This window comes from Mus musculus, chromosome 15, assembly GCF_000001635.26.
Source record: "Mus musculus strain C57BL/6J chromosome 15, GRCm38.p6 C57BL/6J".
NCBI lineage: Eukaryota > Metazoa > Chordata > Mammalia > Rodentia > Muridae > Mus > Mus musculus.
Genome location: NC_000081.6, coordinates 18330275 through 18356101, shown reverse-complemented (window position 1 = coordinate 18356101; position 25827 = coordinate 18330275). Strand labels below are relative to the sequence as shown.

The window sequence follows — 25827 nt, the reverse complement described above, 5'->3', positions numbered from 1 at the left end:
CATCCTGTCATGGAGTTGGCCTGGCTCAGGCCAAGTCACTCCTTTCACTAACTTATAGCTGAGGAATGTATACTCTGATACATTCGATAATAAGAGTCAAAGGAGTGTAACTGTAAGGATGTGGAGAAAGGGGAACACTCCTCCATTGTTGGTGGGATTGCAAGCTTGTACAACCACTCTGGAAATCAGTCTGGCGGTTCCTCAGAAAATTGGACATAGTACTACCAGAGGATCCCGCAATACCTCTCCTGGGCATATATCCAGAAGATGTCCCAACCGGTAAGAAGAACACATGCTCCACTATGTTCATAGCAGCCTTGTTTATAATAGCCAGAAGCTGGAAAGAACCCAGATGCCCCTCAACAGAGGAATGGATACAGAAAATGTGGTACATTTACACAATGGAATACTACTCAGCTATTAAAAAATGAATTTATGAAATTCCTAGGCAAATGGATGGACCTGGAGGGTATCATCCTGAGTGAAGTAACCCAATCACAAAGGAACTCGCACAATATGTACTCACTGATAAGTGGATAATAGCCCAGAAACTTAGGATACCCAAGATATAAGATACAACTTGCCAAACGCATGAAATTCAAGAAGAACGAAGACCAAAGTGTGGACACTTTACCCTTTCTTAGAAATGGGAACAAAACACCCATAGAAGGAGTTACAGAGACAAAATTTGGAGCTGTGACGAAAGGATGGACCATCTAGTGACTGCCATATGCAGGGATCCATCCCATAATCAGCTTCCAAATGCTAACACCATTGCATACACTAGCAAGATTTCCCTGAAAGGACCCAGATATATCTCTCTCTTGTGAGACTATTCTGGGGCCTAGCAAACACAGAAGTGGATGATCACAGTCAGCTATTGGATGGGTCACACGGCCCCTAATAGAGGAGCTAGAGAAATTACCCAAGGAGCTATAGGGAACTGCAACCCTATAGGTGGAACAACAATATGAACTAACCAGTACCCGGGAGCTCTTGTCTTTAGCTGCATATGTATCAAAAGATGGCCTAGTCGGCCATCACTGGAAAGAGAGGCCCATTGGACTTGCAAACTTTATATGCCCCAGTACAGGTGAACGCCAGGGCCAAAAAGGGGGAGTGGGTCGGTAGGGGATTGGGGTGGTGGGTATGGGGGACCTTTGGGATAGCATTCAAAATGTAAACGAGGAAAATTCCTAATTAAAAAAAATAAAAATAAAAAAATAAAATAAATTTAATTTATTAACTATAATAACCTATTTTAACTATAAAAGTGTATTTAAATTATTAAATAGAATAGCCTAGTAAAATTACTAACAAATTTTTAATACAAATGTAATGCTTTGAATAAAATTTTATCTATGCAAATAGCAGAAGATATTGTGAGATTATGGTTACTTGATCTTTGACAGAGGAGCTAAAACCATCCAGTAGAAAAATGCAGCATTTTCAACAAATGGTAACGGTTCAACTGGCAGTTAGCATGTAGAACAATGCGAATTGATCCATTCTTATCTCCTGTACAAAGCTCAACTGTAAGTGGATCAAGGAACTCCACATAAAACTACAGACACTGAAACTTATAGAGGAGAAAGTGAGGAAGAGCCTTGAAGATATGGACACTGGGGAAAAAATTCCTAAACAAAATACCAATGGCTTGTTCTCTAAGATCAACAAATAAACAAATGGGACCTCATAAAATTCCAAAGCTTCTGTAAGGCACAAGGCACTGTCAATAAGACAAACAGATTGGGAAAAGATCTTTACCAATCCTAAATCCAACAGATGGCTAATATCCGATATATACAAAGAACTCAAGAAGGTAGACTCCAGAAAATCAAATAACCCTATTAAAAATGGGGTAGAGAGCTAAACAAAGAATTCTCAACTGAGGAATACCGAATGACTGAGAAGAACCTAAAAAAAAAATATTCAACATCCTTTGTCATTCAGGAAATGCAAATTAAAACAAACCTGAGATTCCACCTCATACCAGTAAGATTGGCTAAGATCAGCAACTCAGGTGACAGCAGATGCTGGCGAGGATGTGGAAACAAACCAAAATTTGAGTAAATTGTATGGTTTAAAGCTTATAGATAACATGTTCCCCATATTCCCTTAAAACACTAAGTAACACAAGTCTCATATTTTTAAATCCATCAATAGACCGTTAGTTGCAAAGCATTCATGTAATATCTTCATTGCCATTAAATATGTTTATATGATACTAGAAGAAGTATTTGATACTAACATTCAGAAATAAATCTTTTGTTATAATATAAATGAAACCACATATCTTAGAAGCTTCTAGACAGAATGTTTATCAATTGAAATCATGAACCACAAAAATTAAATAGCTTAAAATGCTTATTTATGACAAAAATACTCTAAAGCAGTTTAAAACAATGATACATCTTGAATATGACTTATTTATTTTGAAATTCAGGTTGAACTTTCTTTCAAACATGGCAGTATTAAGTGGTGGGTCTTTGAAGAAGTTTTGTTTTGTTTTGTTTTGTTTTGTTTTGTTTTGTTTTGTTTTGTTTTGTTTTGTTTTCACCAAGAGTTATTTACCTAGATTCCAACATGAAATGGAAGGGGGTGGTGTTTGTGAAGAGAGAGAAGAAAAGTGGATGAACAAAAAGGAAATCAAACTGCATGGGGCATCGCTAATTCTAGTTAAAATGAGCAAATCCTCAACAGACTGGACTATGTGTTTTGAGACTGTTGCTAAATAGATTGTTCATGGGGCTTCTAGATGGTATTGTTTCAGCTTCCATTCTTAACTGTCAGCCGATTAAATATGTATCACATTTTATGTTATCTAGTCTCAGGTAGTTGGTTATAGAAACAGAAACTATACTAGGCCTCACTGATAGTCTCCCAACTGGAAGACCCTTTGGCCTCATTGGTATCATTTATTTCAAATATCAAATCTTATAGTAGAACACAAGACAGGAGGAGGGTGATAGTATAATGTTAATTATGTAGCTATGAAATTCTTCCATAAATGTGAATTTATTTTTTCTAGGAGAGAAGGCTTCCAAAGCCTATCTGAAAAATGGATCTAAAGTATCAGGAAGGGAGACTTGCTTGAGCATTTGTGATCCTGAGGAAGTAGCTTCAGGCTGAATTCCTTTGTGTAGGGAGAGGCTTATATATCTTGAAATCTAATCAGCAATTGAAAAGGAATATGCAGACAATTCTCATCAGTTTTCTCTACCTTAGGCAGACAAGAAAAAGAAATGGTTCAAGTTTAAAAGTTATCAGCAAGTGTAAGAAATTGAGCTGTCTCCTTATACCAATAAGTTGCTTTTTCTCTGCTCTTTCTCCTTTGTCCAAGTTTCCCACGGATTGGTCTGCTGAATGATAGTTTACAATCAACGTGCCTGGCAATGAAGCCCTCCTCTTTTGCTTTTCCAAGGACACTAGAAGGAATCCACCTAAAGCACTGAAACAGTGAGGTATTAACTAAGTATCATAGCTAGGGTGATCTTGATTAATCTATTACCTTAAATAAATATAATGCTCATAGTCAAAGCATGGTGAATACTTTATTCAGTGGAACATGTAAAAAATCTTCTTAAAATGAATAGGACTGAGAATTTATTAACTACTACAATTAGCAATTTAAAACAAAGTCAACTTAAACAAGAAATTGAATTATCTATATTGCACAATATATTGGGCAAATAGCAGAACATGAAATTCTACTGTAATAAGTGGGAAAATGTCAGATTTATATATTACACTGACTCTTGATCTTCGTGATAATATTTTACTGACCACAATTTGAATGTCCATAATTTTACATTGGAAACTCATTTTTTTAATTCACTGATCGATCTCTTGAAAATTTACTAATTAATGGTGCCTAGGGAATAGTGGCAGGATTCCTTTAAATCATCATATGAAAAAACAATATCCATGGGAAATGATGCAAAATAAAGTACAAGGACAGTCAAGTTCTTACACCCCTTAATTGAAATGAAAGGCAGAGTCATAGGGACAAAGATTCTGAAACACAGTAAATCAATTGACTGAATTTTTTAAAAGGTTTTACCATCTTAACGAATTGGGAACTCAAGCAAAAATTGTAGAAACTTCTGCTATAATTATCAAAGCTATATATTAAATAGTTACACACAATGACTAGTTGCCAATAGAACTATACTATGAATTAAGAATGGGATATTTACCAAGATCATTGTTAATGATGCCCTGTTAACACAGTGAAGGAGAACGATCAATATTGGATGGAGATTCTAATAAGGAGATATCATTCTTTTACATTTACAGAGGCAGAAACAGAGGGATCTATATTATTATATGGACAACATAATGAAAGATTAAAGTGTGATATAATCTGAAATTATATGGTTCTGCAGATTTGTTTGTATCACAGATAATGAGATAGGTAGTCTTTTCCCAAGCCAAAGTATTTATTAATATATAAAGAATATTTTATTATTGAGATGTCTTGGGCGAGGGAGATGACTCAGTGTAGTTACTTGACTCTAAGACTGTTGACCTGAGCTTTATCTCAGGAACTGCAGTGATGACATAAGAATCAACTACTGCTAGTTGTCCTCTGACCATCATGTATGTTCTGTGGCACATTAATTTTAAATATAAAGTAAAAATTTTAAATTATGAAAGAAATGTTCTGAAATAAGACCTTAGTGCATATGTAAATATGTTTCTGTGATTGCTAATCTTGGTTGTCAATATGACTATATCTGGAATTAATTAAAGAAAAATCCGGGCACACCTGTGAGAATTTTTTCTTGGTTGAAATATGTTTATGTGAAAGAACAGACCTAATCTTGATCATCTGAGGTCAGAAGACTTATCTGTAATCTGGAACATTTTTTCTGGTGGATGCCCACCTAAAGAGCCATAGAAGAAGGAAGATTTTACATTTTTCCTGTTTGCACTAACTCTCACTGGAGAGTCCATCTATCCGGTTCCTGTGATATTCCTTCACTATATTGAAGTATACTTCTTCGGGATTCCAACATACCCTGAATACTGGCAGCTGAATAGGAATTCCCTGAAATCCTAGAACAACATAGGGACTCCACAAAATTTAGTCATAATCCAGACTGAACTAGATTCTTGGCTTTTCTGTCAGTTGACAGCTATCTTGGAGCATATGAAGCACAGGCTGTAAACCAATCTATTACATTATACTATCTAATAAATCACACAAACATGTATTAGGTTTTTTTTTTCAGTTATATTCCTTTGGAGAACCCTGATTAATACAATCTTAAACTTCCACTACAAGCTTAAGAAGATTTTAAAATTGGCTATGCTTGAAAAATGTAGAATTTTCTATTTATACATTCTAATATAAAGTGAAATAATTAGAACCAAATCATTATTCCTTACAAAACAAAAGCATTTGGTTTTCACTAAAGCTAAACTTAAGACTTTTGGATAAATTAAATACTAGGATATGTAGCAAAAGTCTCATCTTGGATATGAATAATGTAAAGAAACAAATACAAACAAATAATTCATCACATACACATTTAATGTGTCAGCATTTGAAATGATCATATGTTTAAATTTTAATGATAAATAATATACAATATGGTATAAAGAAATTTATAAAATGAAATAAATTATTGCTTGCATGTGGGAACTATGGGAGCTTTATAGTAATTTTATTATTTTTTATTTGTATTTATTTATTTATTTATTTATTTATTTATTTATTTATTTATTGTATTTTCTTTTAAAGAGTTGTGTATGTGAGTACATCATTTCTATCCCACTATTTCTGCATCCACCTCCTCCTGAGTTCTCCTAGTCCTATTTCAGTTCATGACCTTTATATACACATGTGAGTTCATTTAGTACTGCATATGTATACATGCATTTAGAACCAATCACTTCAGACTATATAAACTCTAAGGGGAACCAAAACCTGATTCTCTGCCCCCCTGCCTCAATGCACTAGCCATTGAATGCCTGTAGGTCTTGATCTAAGGGTAAAGCCTTATGGAATTCCCGCAGTCTACATTGGCATATGTGTTTGTAAGATCATTGGTGAGAGCTACACTTGTCTTTTCACAAAAGCCTGCATATGGAGCATACAGTTAGAGGTTATATTTATCTAGGAAACTGGAACTACTGGTCCTCTGGGACCTAAAACTTTGCATTGGTATTTCTCTCTGTTCAATACTGTGGCTTTTAGGCTTTATATCTTGGCAGAACTATTAGTTTCTAGTCTCCTTTACAGCTTTTTTTTTTAATTAGATGTTTTCTTTATATACATTTCAAATGCTATCTCAAAAGTTCCCTATACCTTGGTCTTCGTTCTTCTTTAGTTTCATGTGTTTTGCAAATTGTATCTTATATCTCGGGTATGCTAAGTTTCTGGGCTAATATCCACTTATCAGTGAGTATATATCATGTGAGTTCTTTTGTGATTGTGGACACTTTGCCCCTTCTTAGAATTGGAAACAATCACCCATGGAAGGAGTTACAGAGAAAAAGTTTGGAGCTGAGACAAAAGGATGGACCATCTAGAGACTGCCATATCCAGAGATCCATCCCATAATTAGCCTCCAAACGATGACACCATTGCATACACTAGCAAGATTTTGCTGAAAGGACCCTGATATAGCTATCTCTTGTGAGACTAGGCCGGGGCCTAGCAAACACATAAGTAGATGCTCACAGTCAGCTATTGGATGGAGCACAGGGCCCCCAATGGAGGAGCTAGAGAAAGTATCCAAGGAGCTAAGGAGATCTGCAACCCTGTACGTGCAACAACATTATGAACTAACCAGTACCCCGGAGCTCTTGACTCTAGCTGCATACGTATCAAAAGATGGTCTAGTCGGCCATCACTGGAAAGAGAGGCCCATTGGACATGCAAACTTTATATGCCCCAGTACAGGGGAATGCCAGGGCCAAAAAATGGGAATGGGTGGGTAGGGAAGTGGGGGGAGGGTATGGGGGACTTTTGGGATAGCATTCTAAATGTAATTGAGGAAAATACGTAATAATAAAAAATATTTAAAAAAAAAAGTTCCCTATACCCTCCCTCTACCCTGCTCCCCTACCCATCCACTCCCACTTCTTGGCCCTGGCTTTCCCCTGTACTTGGGCATATAAAGTTTACAAAACCAAGGGGCCTCTCTTCCCAGTGATGGCCGACTAGGCCATCTTTTGATATATATGCAGCTAGAGACACGAGCTCCGGGGTACTGGTTAGTTCATAATGTTGTTCCACCTATAGAGTTGCAGACCCCTTCATCTCTTTGGGTTCTTTCTCTAGCTCCTCCATTGGGAGCCCTGTGTTCCATCTTATAGATGACTGTGAGCATCCACTTCTGTATTTGCCAGGCACTGGCATAGCCTCATATGAGACAGCTATAACAGGGTTCCTTCAGCAAAATCTTTCTGGAATTGTGCAATAGTGTCTGGGTTTGGTAGCTGACTATGGGATGAATCCCTGAGTGGGGTAGTCTATGGATAGTTCATCCTTTAGTCTTAGCTCCAAACTTTCTCTGTAGCTCCTTTCATGGGTAATTTGTTCCCAATCTAAGGAGGAATGAAATATCCACCCATTGGTCTTGTAGCACAGATTCTTATAGTAATGAGGCTAGTAGTCCTGAAGAAAGTTTCCTGGCCACTATCAGACTGATTCCTCCAAGACCTGTGTCTTAAGTGTGTTTCATCTTCAGCAATAAAGTTGAATAAGGGTGATAACCAAAGGCAAAGGGAATAGCTTATTTTATATTGAGTAACTCAGACCCAGGAAGAGATATAATCCATGTTTTCTCTTGTGGATCAAAATACCACATTTTTATATTTGTGTGTATAACCTGAAGTAACCAAAAAGCCAGGAAAGTAAAAAGAGAGCATGAGAGGAGGTTTGAAAGACAATTTAGTCCAGAGAGAGGAGATGTGTGTGTTAGTAATGAGGGAGGAAATGGCAGAAGGATTTTAACTGGGGAAGAAAGCAAAAGATAGCAACACCAGGTAGGGTGGGGGAGAAATATTCCAAATATGTGTAGTAGTTTGAATAAGCATCATCAACATAGGATCAAATGTTTATATACTTTGTCCCCAGATGATGGAACCATTTGGGGAAGATGAGAAGGTATGGCCTTATTGGAGAAGATATGCAACAGGCAGTAGGCTTTTTCCATTTCAAAAGTCCATATTATTCCAAGTGTGATCTGTCTGCCTTATGTTCTGATGGATCATGATATGAGCTCTCAGCTATTCCTGCTTGCCCATGCCTGTCTATCTGCTGCCGTGCTCCCTGATAAAGTCATGGGTGATTTTTTCTGAAACTGTAAGCTCCCAGTAAACTCTTCCTTCTATATGTTGCCTTGGTCATGGTGTCTTGTCACAGAAATTGGAAAGTAACTAAGACAAGTTGCTTGAAAAGCCACAGAGAAAGAGATTATTTTATTACATATAGTGTGGATGGAATTTGTCCATACAGGATGGTAATCCTTCTTTCAGAACAGATATTTAACACTTTAGTTCAGAAAAAATCCTCTTACATAATAAATAGTTTGAATACAAATGAATAGTTTGCGAAAATATATCATGACTTAAAATTGCCCATGTATAATTTAATAATTATTAAACAATTGAAAACAATAGCTAATAATTTGGCATTTGCATCAGAAATGTATTTTTTAAACTGACTTTATTAAACAGTGTTAGACTTTTTTTTTATTTATTTTCGTTCACAAGTGAAGATCTCATTGGAAATTAAAAGAAGTCCACAGAGTGAGTAAGGTTCTAATAAATAAAATAAAATTTGAAATTAGAGTGGTAGTTATTCTATAAAATATTAATCTGAAAGTTTGAGGTAGTACTCTTTCAGAGAAGCCCATGTCTAATGTATTTTATAATAACACTAGCTAATGGTTTATTCTCTCTTAATTGCAGAGTGAAGGTTTTCAAAAACAACCTGACATGATGATATAATTGCTTAGTTGACATAGAGAGTTGTGTGGCATGATTTATTCTAACTAATTATGTGTATTTCTGTGTCTCCTATGATATTTTGAAGTACTAGAAACATAATGAGTTAAACAGAGATAAGGGATTTCTGGAAATTAAATCTACTTACTGTCAGAGTTCTTGATGTAATCCTAGTAGCTTCTTTTAATTATAGCTACCATTAAATCTAAAACTGCAATATTGACAAATGTAACTATTTTGATATGCCAGATTTTATTTGTGCCTAAGGGAAAAAAAAACATGAAGGTAAAATTTCCCTGAGTCCCATTAGATTAAATTTTACGATATTTAGAACATCTTATGATTGTAAATTATTTCCTAAATGTGTATTGTACTTACATCATTTCCAGGACACTCTTTCTTCTCCACATAAAACTCATCCCATGAATCCCAAATTCATGGCCTCTTTCTCTCTCTCTGCTTTCTGTATACATATATGAGTGGGTGGGTTGAAGGGAGGAGGGGTCAGGGGGAGGGGGAGGGTATAGGGGATTTTCAGAGAGGAAAGGGGATAACAGTTGAAATGTAAACGAAGAAAATATCTAATAAAAAGACGTGTATATGCTGTTAAGTTCATTTGGTGTTGCCCATGCGTATTTGTGCTTACGGCTGACTCTTTGGGTTTGAAAATCTTTAAAGTGATTTCTTCAGATAAAATACTGCCTTTTGCTCTCATGGGAATCATTAATTGACCTTTAATACCAATGTAGGGGCATGGATTTGTTATACCTCTTTCATTCCTATCTGCAGGCCTAATTGGATAGCCATTTTACTGAGATTTCTTGGATACAGCTTCTTGTATATTTTGAAGTTTGGACTTTTTTCATTCGGTTAAAATATTCAGCTTAGTAGTGTCTGCATGTGGGATGGATCCCCAGGTGGGGAAGCCTATAGGGAAGCACCCCCATAAAAGCAGTGTAAGGGGGCGTGGGATAGGGAGTTTGCAGAGGGGAAACCAGGAAAGGGGTAACATTTGAAATGTAAATAAATAAAATATCCAATTAAAAAAATAAGAAAAATATGTTTAGCATTCTCAAGTATTTTTTACAATTGAAAATGGGTACTTTGATAAAAAAAAAAAAGAGAGTAGATATGTTTCTTTCTCGACCTATCTTTTTGTAAGTTGTAATATAGATATTTTAAATAAAAGTTAGAGTTTGGAAAATATAAGCTGATAGTTTTTTATTTAATGAATTCTCATTAATATATTTATTCTTGATAACTAAGAATACATGATATATTTTTATTTATTGCAAAATGTCTTAGAAAAACATAGCACCATTCAGAAGAAATGTATAATTAACGTAGTAATAATTTTCAAAATAATTAGAGATTACTCATGTATATGAAAACCATTTATAGACTCTAGAGATTTTTCTACAATGTAAAATGCAGACAGTTCATTTACATTCTTAACTCCTATCTAACTTGTTCGTAAAATTTTCACAAATTTGTAAAAATTCACAAATTTTTTAAAAGTTATTTTAAATTCATCATTAATAACTTGAGCTTACTTATTATCTAACTGAATGAAAAGACTTTGAAACAGACTGAATGCAGAAAAGGTAAGAATCAAGCAATGTCCTATGATACAAGTCCTTGATATCTATGTACACACACACACACACACGCACATGCACATGCACACGCACAAGCACATGCACGCATGCATACACACACACACACACACATATATATATGTATATGTGTATATATATACATATATATGTGAAAAGCAATTTATTACTCAAAAATTACATTTTATTCTTTGAAAACATTGTTTTTAAATTAACTGTAGTATTTGGTAGTTTAATATTAAATAGTAAACTGGTATTTTTAAATATTCTACTTTTAAATTTTAAAGACAAAGAGAAAATAACTATAGTGTATAAGAAAGCACATTTGGGGAATCAATGTACTTATGTCTTACTGGTTTAAATGAATATCAACTGAAACATTACAAGTAAAAACAAAAGAATGACAACATTCAAGTATAGGTGAAATACCCATGAGTAATACAGATAATTTCTTATATTTAATAGTGTGATGTACTTGCAATTCATACATGATGGTTATAAAATGATTGTAGATGCAAGCTGGAATAAGAAACATATACACATATGACAGAGTCATTCATCTGTCTTCTGAAACATTCCTAGAGAGTAGAGAAAGCATTATTTCATATTTCACAGTAAATAGATAAATCACTCAGAAATTAGAATTATATTATTACTTTTAGGAAAATATAATTTAATGTTGCAATTTCATTTATATAGCCTACCTAGACCAAAGAATAAGAGAAAAATAAAAGTAATGATTATGTTGTAATTTCCACCATCAACAATCAAAATATTCTTACATTTTCATCATTGAGTACTATTGTATTTATATATAACTATAGCTTTATGAGTATGTGTCGCTATATTATATAATATAGTGATTAAAATGTAGTTTGGCAGCTTTATATAAAGAGATTCAGATTTTGAATTCTATACATTTATAGAATTATATAACTGTTTAAACAAACAAAATTCTTATAGTATTTAATTGTAGCTTTTAAACACCTGGCAACCCCAACACAGGTTTATGCACATTATGAGAATAGCAGTAGCCAAAAAATACAAGTGGTATACCTGTATTTTGTTTGTGTGTGTGTGCATATGTGCATGTGAAAGAGAGAGACGTAGAGACACATAGACATGGAGAGACACACAGAGAGGAACCTGGAAAGGCTCAAGCAGAAGACTCCAAAGTTAGAGACCAAAATGGACTCCACAGCATCATTGCCTCAAAGTAAAGTCAACCGGCCAAACAGAAAGCCCCAAGAGCACACATCTACAGCCTCATAATCCTAGTACTGTAAATTGGTGTTTGGGAGAAGATAGAACTCAGAAAGTCAAGAGGATTTGAAAGGAAAGCTTTTTGCATATAAGGTCACCAAGCCTTTAGCTGCCTGACATGTGTCCCAAGGCTCTGAGGTGAGATCAGAAATGGCAAAATGTAGGAAGGTCCTCATGAAATCTATGTATCCATTCCTTTCTGGTATTTCCCCATTCGTAAGTAATAAAATGGCACATATGACAAACTGCCACTTATTTAAGCATTCTAAGAACAAACAGAACCTACACTCTCCTTCTATTTCCATATTGACATTTTAAACTGTGTATTGTGAAGTTCTACAATGAGTTAATTTCACCAGAAATTGTTACTTAATTATTTTACAAAATAAATTAGTTATGTTAACCTTACTGAATATGATTTTTTTAGGAGTCACTATTATTCCATTTTGCCATTTAAGACAGAAAATAATTCATTATTTTCCTCTTTTTTCTCTTGTGTTTCTCTCTTTTTCTTTTCCCCCATGTAGGTATGTGTAAGAACTTTTTAAAATTATTATTAGATAATTTCTTTATTTACATTTCAAATGTTATCCCCTTTCCTGGTTTTCCCCATGAAAACCCCCAAACCTTTCCCCTTCCCCTGCTCCCCAACCCACCCACTCCCACTTCCCCGCCCTGGCATTCCCCTACAATGGGGCATAGAACCTTCACAGGACCAAGGTCCTCTTCTCCCATTGATGGCCAACTAAGCCATCCTCTGCTATGTATGTATCTGGAGCTATGGGTCCCTCTGTGTGTACTCTTTGGTTGGTGGTTTAGTCCTTGGGAGCTCTGGGGATACTGATTACTTTATATTGGTGTTCCTACTATGGAGCTGCAAACCCCTTCAGCTCCTTGGGTCCTTTCTCTAGGTGTAAGAACTTCTGATGTCTTCACACATTCAAAATAGTTTAATAAAATCTGTTAGTGTTACTTTATACCATGAAGTAGTTTCCAAATAGATAGTGATCAAATATCAGTTAATTTGATGACTATAATGACAAATTTTTTTTCTAACCCTAAAGAGTAATACAATTGTAAATGAACAAGTACAGAGCACAGGCTATAGTTACTAAGTCAATTTACAGCCTGTTTCCCATTCCCTAAATGGAATTTGCTTCGTAAATACAAGCACTTCTCTGAAGGGCTTAAAATATAAAGGTTAAAAAAATAATAGTCATGATTTAAAGTCATAAGTAGGAGGCATGCCAGCACCGTTCAAATCCCTCAACTGCATTTTAGAACTGTTTATTTCAAATTCATGACAGGCAGGATATTATTAAAAATAACTTCAAAACGTGCCCTACTTTCTGGGACCAACTAGCTTTCAAAAATCAATGCTGGGCCATCTCTTAGGTGGGAAGTATATATAATCTCTTCGTTTTGAATAATGCTCTCTTTTCCTTCCCTTGGGCTTGTAGGAAAACTAGAGTCAGTCTATTGATTCACAGCATTTCTCCCAATAAGCCGGCCATTTTCAGCATTGTTGGTACAAAAACCTCTCTTGATGTTCTGGCTAACACTTGTTCCTGTATTTTGCACAAAGCCCCATTTGTCCACATATTTCACTTGCTGACAGAGCTTAGTACAAATATGGAAGAAAATCCCCTCTGAACTACATTATATTTTGTGCCTCTGAATGAAACATTAAGAATAATAGCTGCACCTCCAGATTTCAAAGTACAGGGAGGACTATTTTAGGGCCCAACTCTTTTACTTGCAATGATAAGCCAGTGAGCCTCCTACTCCACAGTATCTCCAGAAAGCTATGCACATTTTATATGTTTACTTCTAATTATTCCCAACCATGTTTTATGATTAACAGCCATCATTTAAAATCAGTTTTAATTTGACCTTAAAAGGAAAACGAAAACAGTCCTGGTCAAACTGTTTTTATTTTTTTTTTTTTAAGTTGTGTTTGCCTCAAGTGTAGAATTCCTTCTATTTAAAATTATTACTTTGGAAATTCTTTTCTTTATAAATGTTTTGTTTGCTGGGCTATTGCCTGGGTGTTAACTTCATGTAAGCCTTCAAGGTTACTTGTTTTCCTGTAACTTGATGACAGTCTTAAAAAGGGAAAACGGATTACCTCAACTAATTAAAAAGGGCAATAAAATCGCATTTTGTATTAGTTTAAAAACGATCTAACATATAAGTGGTTCTTGGAAATTGTAGGTGATGCAACATATTTCTGGAAGCATCATGATTAATTTCATACATATTTGTGTATCTCTCTAGATAGGTGCCTATGTAGTTTACTAACCCTGACAGTTTGTATTACATACTACCTCCAGGTAGCTTGGTAATTTTTCTTTATTGTTCAACAGTTTCAGTTCTACTTCCTTGATTAAGGACATTCAAATTGCTCTTCGGGTTCAGATCAGTAAAACTCTTTGGGTGGCTTTTTTAAGAAAGTAAAAAGCAAATTTCCTTCCCATCTTATTTTTGGTAGAACTTGACGTAGCTAAAGAAAAAAAAACCCTCAAAACTAACTAAACTATAAAGACACACACGCACACACACACGCACACACACACACACACACACACACACACACACACACACACACACATATATATATGTCACACATATATGTGACTTATATATGTGTGTATATATGTGTGTGTGTGTGTGTGTGTATGTATGTGTATGTATGTATGTATATGCGTATGTGTGTGTGTGTGTGTGTGTGTGTGTGTGTGTGTGTGTGTGTGTGTGTGTTACAGGGTCAAATGTCACCTGAAGAGCTATACATACAATCAGCCTGTGTAAATGACTCCAAGGCTCCATGTACAAAATGCAACAGTGTCCATTTCTGCAGTCAAGATTTATTATAAATTTGCAAAAATTTTAATCCTACTATTCATCATATTGACCAGTATATATACATGGCTCAGCTCCTCAGTTCCAGGACAGTGTTCTGAAATTGATGTCTGCCATTTTCCTAATTGAGGAGAAGCATCAGTTACTGTGAACTCTGATCTTGATCTTTTAGTTCCCTGATTTCATTCAAATCACTTGTTTTCCTTTTCTACAGATTAAAAAAACCACACAGTACATATACCAATTTTAAGTGATTCTTTGAAGAAATCAATTATATTTATACCATATATGTCCACTGGATAAATACTATGGTATTATTGTTCCAGACCTAAAGATGGTTATAACTAAAGATGAAGAGAATGCATTTAAACTCAGTGACATTCCATCCTTATGAGAGGCAGTTTAATATGAATGAAATTTGTGAAGCTTGAAGGTTAAATTGACATTTTGCAGCCAGATACAGTCTATGAGAGCTGAACTCAGATGGTAAAGAGATGAGGTAAATGGTGGTTTTAAAAGGGAATGGTCAAGGTCTATGGTTTCTTCCACTATTCTTTAATATCTGCAATAACCTTCTACACTTCCAGTTAGAGAGTCAATAAATATATGGCTGTCACTAATATAATAATTTTGATAGCATAAATCTGTACTGCTACAGTTGAGTCATCTATTTGAAAATGTACGTATCTAATTCCAATTAATCCCCTGAGCATAAGAATTGAGTGAACTTGGAAATCTGGTTTGGACCTACCAAGCCTGCTATCAATATAATTATGTTATTTTTTATTGTATATTTTATTTACATTTCAAATGTTATCCCCTTTCCTGATTTCCTTCCCAGAAACCCCCTATCCCATCCCCCCTCCTCTTGCTTCTATGGGGGTGTACCCTGACCCACCCATCCACTCCCACTTCCCCACCCTCGTATTCCCCTAATTATGTTCTTTAGATGGTCAAGTTCTGTAAACACTACAACAACTCATGTAATTACATCAGTCATGAGACAAGAGACAGGGAACTCAAAAATAATTAAGACAAAACATTACAGAGGGGTAATTTTGGAAAGTAGGATGCATTTTTTTTTAAAATATTGTTTCACCTACTTTTGTCATACTTACTACATATAAATATTTTGTAAATACCTTTGCTCAAAAGAAGGAATTAGCGTTGAGATGAAAAGTCATTTAGATTTGTAGTAGACACAGAAAACAAACAGTATTATGTTGCGTGAAAGACTAATACAAGGGAGTTAAAATCCAAACACATGCTGCTTCTATATATATATAATATTTTGTTCTTTCTCTCTCTGTTTTTGGTGGTTATTGAGATAAATCCAGGGTTTGCTGAAGATCGGGCAAGCACTTGGTCATTTTATGACACTCGTTGTCTAAATTCAAACGTCTATATATAGTCTTTAGGATAACAGTTACTTTTGGTGACATAACATATTTTTTCAAAGCTTAAATTTGTAATGTATCTCAATCTGGTTGCCTTTTACCTTGCCAATATTGAAATATTTCTAGCACGGATCATAGCTGAGTCCTCCAGGCTCCTCCTGTCTTTGATCGACATGATTTGAAATTTCTTATAAACTAGTGAAGCCATCCATTTAATGATATACCCTTCCTACTCATTAAATACAAAACTTTTGTGAAAATCATAGGTTTTTTTTTTTTTACCTGATCCTCTTTAAGAAGGTACTTTCCTCAGTTCATCAATCATTTCCTACCCAATTATACTGCTCATAATTCCAAAATTTCTTACTGCCTGGAATTCATATATAATCATAGACATGACAAACCTTTGCCCGATTTAATCCTTAGGGAGAAAAGATTTTATCATTATTATCATAATAATGTCTTGTGTATCACAAGTTTCTCGTCACAAATATTGAGTGGGTTACATACTTTGATATTCAGATATGTGTCAAATGCTGTGCATGCTGTTTTGAATGAGACTTACATTGATTTTATTTTTATCCTTGGAAACATGTCCAGTTTGTTGCATAGTTTAATATTATTATTCAAATTTCAAGAGATATATGGCATAATTAAATTTATTTTGATTGTGAGATTATGTTCTGAAAATAATTACCTAACAATTTTGGAATGCTTCCAGATGTCAATCCCTTGGGGTATGTTATACTATACATTTTTATATTGCCATTTCTTAAAACTGATTTTGTATATGAGTTTGAATTTTTCATATACATATATATATACATATGTGTGTAATATTAATATATTGAATGTATATACATATATTAATACTGAAAGACATGAGTAAAAATTATAGGTATGTGTACTTTGCTTTTAAATTATATTAGAAGAACTAATTATAATTACAAATATGTGTTGCTGCCTATCTTTGCCTCTAGATTAAGACAAATAAAATAAAAGAAGGAAAGAAAAATTCTATGTATAATGACAGGCACAAGGAAAGAAATGTCATAATCTTGGCATGATTACAACTCTGATCTCTCTGTCTGTCTGTCTGTCTGTCTGTCTGTCTGTCTCACACCCACACCCACACACACACCCACACACACTCACACACACACACACACACACACACACACACACACACACACACACACACACACACACACACTTTCTGAGCCTCAGACTGGAGTCTCATGCATTAGAACACGTGCTCCTACATTTTCTAAATGAGGAAGATTATATACCTTTCATTTCCTATAGTTTACATTTACTGTAGGGAGTAGATCAGTTTGACAAGGGGTGAGTTGTACTGGCTGAATTTGTGTGTCAAATTTTATACAAGCTGGAGTTACCACAAAAAAAGAACCCTCCCCTGAGGAAAGGCTTCCAGGAGATTCAGCTGTAAGGCATTTTCTCAAGGTGGTGGGCAGCCCATTGTGGGTGGTGCCATCCTGGGGCTGGTAGTTTTGGGTTCTAGAAGAAAGCAGTCTGGGCAAGACATTGGAAACACTCCAGTAATCAGCACCCCTCCATGGCCACTGCATGACCCCCTTCATCAGCTCCTGCCTCCAGTTTCCTGCCATGTGTGAGGTCCTGTCCTGACTTCCTTTGATGAACAGCAATGTGAAAATGTAAGCTGAATAAACCCTATTCTCACCCCTTCTAAAAAAAGAAAAAGACATACCTCCCCCGTTTTTCACTGTTTGGAATTAAAATTACTGAAAGACTGACATATTTTTTCTGATATTCTGAATTTGTTAATAAATTTGTCTTTTTTAAATGGATTTTCTTATAATATGGCTTTTAAATATTTGAAAACATGGCATAATTAGACTATCTTCCACCTCTTTTCTCCATTCAACTCCTCCAGTCGCCAGTTCACCACTATACACTTTCAAATTCATGGGTCCTTTTTCATGTACATATGTGAAGATAGATAGATAGATAGATAGATAGATAGATAGATAGATAGATAGATATAGATATAAAATATATATAGATATATACACACACATATGTGTGTGTTTACATACATATATACATGCATATATATGTACATATGAAACACATTTATTTATATACGATAAATATAATTACTATATATATATATATTCCTATAAATTATATATTGTTATTAGTTTGGGTTTTATTGCCATGAAGAATCATCCTGACTAAAGCAACTCTTATAAAAGACAACATAAAATTGGGGCTGGCTTACAGATTCAGAGGTTTAGTCCATTATTATCAAGGTAGGAAGCATGACATTCTTTAGTCAGGCATGGCAATGGAACAACTGAAGATTCTGCTTCTTCATCCAAAAGCAGCAGAAGGAGACTGATCTAGTTCACACTGGCCAGTCTTAAGTATGTATTTGAAACCTCAAAGTCCTTCTTCCATAGGGACACATTTCCTCTATTGAGGCAATAATTTCTCCAATAAAGCCAAACCTCTTAGTGTTCCACTTCCTATGTGTCTAGAATATTCAAACAACCACATTCCAATCACTTGCCCCATAGGATTGTTCAAACACATGCATCTATATAGCCATACCTAGTCATATCATAATGCAGAATAAATTTAGTCTAACGTCAAAAGTCCCATAGTCTATAACACCATCCACAATGTTAAAAGTCCATAGTTCAAGGTCTCTTCTGAGATTCATGCAATCTCTTAACTGTAATCCCCTATACAATCAAAATCAAAAAGCAGATCACATACTGCCAACATCACAGGATATACATTACCATTCCAAGACATCATAGTGGGGAAGTGCTGGAGCAAAGCAGAACCAAAAGCTAGATGGAAACACTCTAAACTCAGCATCTCCATGTCTGGTGTCAAAGCCCTCTTCAGATCTACAACTCCCTTCATCTTTGTTGACTGCCATAACTTCTGTTTTTTTGTGCTGGTTCTATCCCCTGTTAGCAGCTTTCCTCAGCAAGTATCCCATGGCTCTGGCATCTCTAACATCCTGGCCTCTCCATGGTAATTTGACCTTCACATCTTATTTCAATATCTGAGATCTAGGTGTGATCTCCTGCGCTCCTAAAAAGGGATTCTAGCTGTGTTCTCTGTAGAACTCTAGGTTCTGGTTGATCCCAATCCACTAGTAATGCTATTCTTGATGTTATCCCATGGTCCTGGCATCTCCCTCATTCTGGGATCTTCTGCTGTAAATAGGTTTCACCAATAGCCTCTCATAGGCACCTGTCACAGTTCCAAGAATCAACTTCTTTACAAGACCCCCTTAGTCCTGGGCTATCAAATGCAACTGAGGCTGCACCTTCACCAATGTCCTTCCCTGGCCTCTCACAGTACCAAGCCTCATCTGCTTTCTAGCACCTGGTTTATACTTACACTTTAATAATTGCAGGTGCAGCACAAAGTTCAACCTTGGTTATCTCTGGAAAACAGCTTCTTTGTGCTCTCAGAAAACACTTCCCAGAAGTGATGCTGGTTTCTTCTTGATCACCATTCATTTCTTAGCTCCATCTAAACAGCATCAATTGTCCCAATAAGCCGTTTTACTCTTGACTCAAAAGCCACAGCCATATGGCCCGGCAAGGTCTCCTGCTTGCTGGGACTGGAACATGACCCCCTGCTTTTACTGTAGTATTGTAGGCTTCCTGATTTACTGTGGTTTAATTCAACACCTAACCTTGGTGGTCCTGGAACTTGCTCTGTTGACTGACCTTGAACTCAGAGATCTGCTTGCCTTTGTTTACTGAGTCCTGGTATTAAAGTCATATAGCAAGCCTGAATTTAACCTTCTCATGGCCATTATTCCTCACAGGTGTGTCCTCTATTTCTGGACTGAAATTCCTTCCAGATTAAAAGTCTAAATGAAAACAATGACTAGGTAAAAATAAAGCCTACCCTGATAGATATAACTAGCTCCCTTTCAACTATAAACACATAAACAATAACCTTAGCTGGGTAGGATCTTGTCCCCAAATAACCACTCCCTTAATTTCATTTAATATCCCTGAATACAAGATTTAGCTGCATTTCACTTTCTAGTGTCCCTTTATTAACTGAACCATGCATTTTGTATTTTTCTTTTCTAAGCTTGCTATGCTCCATATAAAGGTTCTTCATGGGAGTAAACCAAAGGACAAAGTCTATACTGGGCTTTTCTGAGACTTCCTTTGTTAATACAATTAATTGAATCTCTTTAACTTAGCCTCAGATAGACTCTTCAGACAAGGACAAAAGCAGGCACAATCTTTACCCAAATATCACAAGAACAGTCTCTCAACAACTTACTAAAATACCTTTCCTCTGACAGTCCTACAGCCAGGCTTTCACTTGCCTAATATGACGTTTTTGTTTGATTTTTCTAGGACTCTTTGAGGGGAGTATTTTCAAATCAAATGGGGACACTTTAATTAAACTCTATTTGTACATATATATATATATATATATATGTACACTCAGGCATATTTCTTACATGCTATTTTTGGTAGACAGATTATTATATGGTGTCTTATGACATTTTTAGATATCTTGATTTTCTTTTGCCTTCCCCCATTCTATCTGTATGTTTTTCCTCCATAACCCCTAATTAAATGTTACTGCCTTTTCATCCACTGCTTAAACTCATGGATACCCGGTTTTTCCCCTCCCTGTTGACCCCACACACAGACCACTTCTATTTTCTTGGTTTCTGCAGTTAGCCCGAATTATATATTCACATCTGAAGAATCAGAGCTAGGAACTGCATGTGAGACAGGAGAGCTGACATTTTGCTTTTGTTTTTAGGCGATCTCATTCAATATCATCATTTTACATTCACTTAGCTGACAATTATAGGATTCTCCTTTATTAAACTCTGAAGATTATTCCATAGTGTGCATGCACTATTTTTTATTTATCCCTTTATTGGTTGCAGGGCATTTCTGTTGTTTCAGTTTCCTGGCTACTGTGAATAGATTGCCAGTGAACATTGGTGGGCCAGCAACTACATAGGATAACATCAAGTCTATCATTGATATTCATTTTATCTTGACTTTTGATGTTGTTGTTGGATTTGGGAGATAAGGTTCCTCTTTATAACCTTGACTGTTTTGGAATTTGCTCCATAGACCAGGTTGAAACTCAGACACAGATGTCTGTCTGGATCTTTCTCCTGCATGCTGAGATTAAACGTTTGTGCTACCACCACATGGTTTCTACTCTTTTTCCATGTTGGCAAATCTATTGATGCAATTTAAAATCCTGGACTGTCATCATTATTTCTACCAGATTTTTCTCTGTGTTTTCTTGGGTATCACACTATTGTTTACTCTTTCTCAAGTTCATTCTTCTAAATCCCACTGAGTTGTTTCTTTGGAAATTGCTTGAATACTTTGATGCAGTTTAATGTTCTTTTAAAATCTAAGTCCTGGGGTTTGTTTAGGTAATTCTCATAAGGAAAAGTTTCACTAAAACTTGTTGAGTTTTGTAAGGAGGTTACTGCCTTCTTTGATGATAGATTTGGAACTAGGGAAATTCATGTGGAGTGCAAAAGCAAAGGTGCTCACCTGGCACAGTAATTTCTGGACATAACAGTGTGGAGAGGTTGGATGTAACATGGAATGGACCTGTAAACTGGGAGTGGAAAGGAAGTAAAATTCCTGGTGCTATACTAGATATTGCAGGAAATGCAGACAAGTTGGGTAGACAAGGAAGAGACAATTGATGTGGAACCAGAGCTATATTTGGAGGTTTAGGGAGAGTATGTGGAGGTGTGGGTAGACTCAACTCATTTTTTATTGGATATTTTATTTATTTGCACTTCAAATATTATCCTCTTTTCCCAGTTTTCTCTCCAGAAACCCACTATCCCATCCTCCTTCACCATGCTTCTATGAGAGTGCTCCCCCACCCACCCACTCCCCCCACCTCTCCACCCTGGCATTCTCCTACACTGGGATATTGAGCCTTCCCAGGACCAAGAGCCTCTCCTCCCACTGATGTCCTACAAGGACATTCTCTGCTTCATATGCAGCTGGAGGCATGGGTCCCTCCCTGTGTACTCTTTGGTTGGTTGTTTAGTCCCTGGGAGCTCTGGGAGAGGGGTTCTGGTTGGTTGATATTGTTGTTCTTCCTATGGGTTGCAAACCCCTTCAATTTCTTCAGTCCTTTCTCTAACACTGGACACTAGACTCTTAAATGCTCCTGAAGGATAGGAAGTGTCTGACCTGGCAGACAGGTTGGGTGTGGCATGGAGGGAACTAAGATTGTGGGCAAGCAGGGAGAGTCTTGGCAGAATACTCAAAATGTCAAGTTTTTGACTCTTAAGTAGAAACTATTATAACCTGAGGAAGTGAGAAAGACATGTAATAAGGAAAATGCTGCAAGTTATTCATACTTTTAAAAAATGCTGTCACAACAGTTTGTTTGCAATATTAATTGTGACTTACTATGGCATTTCCAGAAGGAAGACAGTTATTAAATCATATCATACGAAACAGCTCTATTGTGAAATACTTGAATGGTTTTATAAAATGAAAGACTTCTTTTAAAAAATTACAATAATGACCTTTAGGTCTAAAAACAGAAACTCTATTTTAATAATATGTCAAATTGATTTCACACTCACAGAAAGGATTTGAGGGGCTATAACAAGAAACATGATAAATAGAAATACATTATATCTAGTAACTGGTCTTATGGTCTCTCTCAGAGGTCACTGTTTGCCTCCATCCAATTTAACATCCTGTTTAGCATTTTAATTAAGAATTTAGAAGAGCAAGTAAATGGAATATTAAAAAGGTTCTCATATCAGACAAAACAGAGGTGTTACAATCTAGATTTAAAAAACACACTGAAATAGTACTTAGGCTGACATTAGTAACTAGTACTATATAAAACAAAATACAATGTTTCAAAGGAAATAAGTTCATACTGACTTTAAAATGCAGATATGGCATTTGTTCCAAATAGTGTTTACATGAGTTCGTGTTTACATAAAGTAAGCATGTGTGAAGAATATGTGCATATGTCCTTGGGTATATTGAAATATACCTGATATCTTGTCATTATCATTTTTACATTAATATATACATATTCAGAAATATGTCTTTACTTGTGCTTACTACTTACTTGTAGGTATGTTTACAAAGCTGATTATTTGATATCAACTAATTGGTGAGTTATTGTGGGAGGGTAGACGATTTCCTAAGGCGCCCTGAAAGCTTGCAAAGGAGGGAGCCAACCATCAGTATTGCCTGTCTATGCTTCTTATGAACCACGATAACCACCAAATCCCAAAATCAGTTAAGGAGAAATAGTGGCAATTTTACCTTGGCAGTAAAGATAAGCCCTCTAATTGGAAATATTCTATCTTTTTTCAAGAATTTTAACTACATTTCACTTTGGAATTAAGATCAACATTGATACTGGTAGTTGCCTTTCTCATCAAGTTAGACTGGATTCCTTCAAATACATTTGTGAGCCAAAATAAAAAGTTCCTTCATTAAATTGCATTGGGCCAGGGTTTTTTTTTTTACTGAAAAACTAAAAAATAGTCAATTTCTCTGGAAACAGTAGAAATAGAAGCATAGGTGTTCCTGATTTATCTGAATAGTATTTTATTGATGTTATAAGGGAGCTCTAGTTACCCAGGGGATGGACCACTTAAGTATGGGATCACAGATATATCAAGCCTCTGTCTGGTTCCATGAGAACTTGGGCACATTAAACTATCTTTCAGATTGGAGGCACATTGAAAACAAGCCATGTTTAAATCTTAGGTAAGCCTGTCAGAGAGTCACTCTCCTAGAAAGAAATTACCTTTAAGAAAACACAGGGTTCTATTTGGACATCAGTAAATCTTTGAAAGAAAAAATTTAACTCTGGTGAAATACTAAAGCAAACTTGGACAGAGTGTGCCAATAATGGAGATCTAACTGGAACTGTAAATGTCCATACATTTTTCTAGTCACTGTATAAAATGGCTTCATTTCATTTCATGTACAGTTGGCTTTTCTAAGATGCCATTGATTACAGTTGCTGGAAATTTTCAAAAAAGGAAAAGGTACTATAGAGCAAATGTCAAAACCAACTAATGCTCTTGTTCCAAGGTTAGAATGATTTCTTATCATCTACATCCCTATGCTAAAGAAGAGAAATTATCTCTAAATATTATAGTAATGTTATTGGTTTATATGGTATCAGAGGATGGACTACACCTACTTCTGACTACTCAATATTGGTTTCCAAGGAATTACTCAGCTGAATTGTTTTGTTCTTTAATTTTTTTTTTCAATTAAACATTTGACTGTTAATGTATTCCTACTCATCCCCATTATGCAGAAGGAAACTTCTCGGTTACTGTTAATTACCTTTATTGCTAAAATAGATATTTTTTTTTCTACAGAGCTCTAAATCTAAAGCATCAGAGTACACTTATATCTGGTGAACTAACTATTGCATTTTCTTGTGATAATGACTAAATACACATGATGCTAAAATTATAATAGAATAGGAAATAGAGTTCTTCATATGGTCCTTCCTACAGTGTGCAGTTGGACCAGAGCAAAAATGTAAGAGTATTCCCACAATTTTAGAGGAGAATTTTGTTCTTTTAGTGTAACTTCTTCAAGTGCCCATCTATGATCTTTTCCTGGTGATTCTTCTTTTTTTCTTTGCTTTGTGTTACTTCAAAAGCAATCTTAAGACAGAAAATTTTATACCCGAACCTAGTCTTATTTACACAAGTGTAGCAATTTTGTTTGAAGAGGGCTTAGTCTAAAACCATGTTATGGGAGCACCCAAGTGAGTGGTTCAATAAGTTACAAGTATTTAAACAGTACTATCTAAAGTACAACTCAATAGAAAGAAAAACTGACTCTGGATCATATTGCAATCCCATGGGAAGTAATCGCTGCTATTTCCTCTTTCTGAAGAATAATTTTCATTGTTTTGACACCAAATGACTTTTATCATTTACTAAGATGCCTCAGCAACACTGTGCAACAATATTCTGTATACATTCCGTACATGGAAACAGAAAACAATGCCCTCCCTGTCTTTCTACTGGAGGTAGACTCTACAAGTTCCCTCTCCCCATAGTCAAACACTCTGACCCAATATCTTTCCTGTCTGAAAGAACTGCAGGAACAAAAGTGGAGAAGAGCCTGAGGAAAAGGAGGTCCATCAATAGGACCAAAGTGGGGTCCAGCTCAAGGGGAGGCTGCAAGGATTGACAGTGTTATTGATACTAAGATGTGTTTACAAATAGGGGCCTATCAGGACTGCCCCCGAAAAGCCCAACAAGCATCTGAAAGAGTCAGATACAGATATTTACTCACAATTAATGGACAGAGGCTGGGTGACCCCTGTGATTGAATTAGGGAAAAGCTGGAAGAAGCTGAGGATGGCAACCCTGTAGGAGGACCAGCAGTCTCAACTAACCTGGATCCCTGAGATCTCTCAGACACTGGACCACCAACCAAGCAGCACACACCAGATGATATGACGCCCGCACCACATATGCAGCAGAGGACAGCCAGCATTATACTCAGTCAGAGAGGATGAACCTAACCCTTGAGAGACTTGGGGTCCAGGGAGTAAGGAGGTCTCATGGCTGGGGTAGGGATGTGGTGGTGACATCCTCTTGGAGATGGTGAGGGAAGGAAGTGTGGGATGTGTAACAGTCAGAGGGTGGACCTCCAGGGGCACAAAACCTGGACTGT

The 25827-nt window shown here is 35.9% G+C and overlaps 1 long non-coding RNA gene across 1 annotated transcript in view; it reads left to right on the top strand.

The window, feature by feature from the left end:
• 4921515E04Rik (RIKEN cDNA 4921515E04 gene) overlaps positions 1–25827 on the top strand; it is a 291491-nt gene that overhangs the window by 13526 nt on the left and 252138 nt on the right. Inside the window, exon 6 of the long non-coding RNA NR_045711.1 lies at positions 3344–3464. This is a non-coding gene — a long non-coding RNA (RIKEN cDNA 4921515E04 gene). The remainder of the gene's footprint in view (positions 1–3343; positions 3465–25827) is intronic.